The sequence below is a fragment of the Neopelma chrysocephalum genome, unplaced genomic scaffold (genome assembly GCF_003984885.1).
Source record: "Neopelma chrysocephalum unplaced genomic scaffold, ASM398488v2 Primary Assembly neopelma1_189441, whole genome shotgun sequence".
Taxonomy (NCBI): domain Eukaryota; kingdom Metazoa; phylum Chordata; class Aves; order Passeriformes; family Pipridae; genus Neopelma; species Neopelma chrysocephalum.
Window position 1 is genome coordinate 1 of NW_020939486.1, and position 1,300 is coordinate 1,300.

At 58.4% G+C, this 1,300-nt stretch overlaps 2 long non-coding RNA genes across 3 annotated transcripts; both read right to left on the bottom strand.

Annotated features, from left to right (window-relative positions):
• Window positions 1-5: 5 nt before the first annotated feature.
• On the bottom strand, window positions 6-491 carry LOC113963074. The gene is made up of 3 exons (XR_003532630.1): window positions 448-491; window positions 167-291; window positions 6-89 (listed from the first exon to the last, which is right to left on the bottom strand). It is a non-coding gene; the product is annotated as an uncharacterized LOC113963074 (long non-coding RNA).
• Window positions 492-509: 18 nt separating this feature from the next.
• LOC113963075 lies at window positions 510-1,272 on the bottom strand. 2 transcript variants are annotated; one of them, XR_003532631.1, is made up of 4 exons: window positions 1,096-1,272; window positions 823-961; window positions 634-725; window positions 510-548 (listed from the first exon to the last, which is right to left on the bottom strand). It is a non-coding gene; the product is annotated as an uncharacterized LOC113963075 (long non-coding RNA). The 2 variants fall into 2 exon arrangements; XR_003532632.1 differs by having other exon boundaries at window positions 823-967.
• Window positions 1,273-1,300: the final 28 nt, after the last annotated feature.

Sequence of the window (1,300 nt, forward strand, 5' to 3'; positions counted from 1 at the left end):
CCACAGGCTCCATGCAGATGAGGCATTGGGTGCCCGGCTCCGGAGTCGCCTCCACTGCCTGCTCTGGGCTGTGTGTGGGGCAGAAGCCCCTGGGGGAAAAAGGGGTGGGTGAGGTGAGAAGTGCTCAGCCCTTCCCTGGTGGTGGTGAGGAGGGGACAGGAGGTACCTGTACGGTGCCATGAACTGGGTGACACGGCCTCCCTACTTGGCACAGGGCAGGTGGAAGCTCAGGTCACAGTCTGTTTCGCAGCAGGTGATGGTGGCCCCGCTCTGGTCACAGATGCAGCAGCTCTGGAAAGAGCAGAGCAGCCCCATCAGCAGCAGCCTCACGGCCTCCTCCTTGTCCCAGAGCTGGTTGGAAAGGCTGGGCTTTCTTGCTTGGGGTCTGGGCTAAGCTCCAGCAAACCTCACCTGGCCCAAACCTCCCTGCTCTTGTCAGGCTCTCACCTGCTGTGCCACCCGGGAGAGTTCATCTGGGATATTCCTTGGGAGAAAGCCAAAGAGTCCTACTGGATCATCATTGTGCTGAGGAAGGCAGCTGGCAAAAACTGTAGAAAAATGACACTCAGTGATGAGGAGAAAGTGGCAGGGACTGCCTGACAAAAAATTGAAGGAGTCCTCAGAGCAACTCACCAGGCAGAACTCGTGGGCACAGAACCCATTTATCTGAAGGTTTTCTCCACAGATGTCCGGGTCAGCCTCTGATGGCTGACACAGCAGGCATGCTGGAGGGGAGAGAGACAATGGCCCCAGTCATGGCACCTGTGCTGCCCACCCTGACAGCCCCTCTGCCAGGCTGCAGGAGGGGCACTTTGCTCTCACCTGGCTCCCTCCCTTTGGGGGCCTCCTCCTCCCTGTCTGACGTGGGACGTGTCAGCGGTGGGTCCCTGTCTCACTGTCCCACCGGTGAGTGGAGCTCCCAGCACTGGGGGCTCTAACACGGCTCCTGTCACGGCAGCTTCTGCATCTGCTGTATGAATTGGGGGTCTGACCCTGCTGGTGGGAGCAGTTTCGCCTGCATTCAGGACTCTGACTGCAGGAGCAGCTGCTGTCCTCAGTTTCTGGGAAGCTGCTGTGGGATGACCCCGATGTTACCTGACTGTCAGGGCTGGAGCTGCTCGTCTTCTGTGAGGGGGATTCCAGAGTCTCCTCCGATGTTGCCTGTTGGTTGGTATGGAGTTTGCTCGTACTGGGGGTGATGGTCTCGTATTCTGTCGAGTCGTCAGAAGATTCCTTCAGGAGAGCAACATGCTCTGGGTCTTAACTGGAGAATGTAAGGGGAAGCAGGAGGGACAAGATC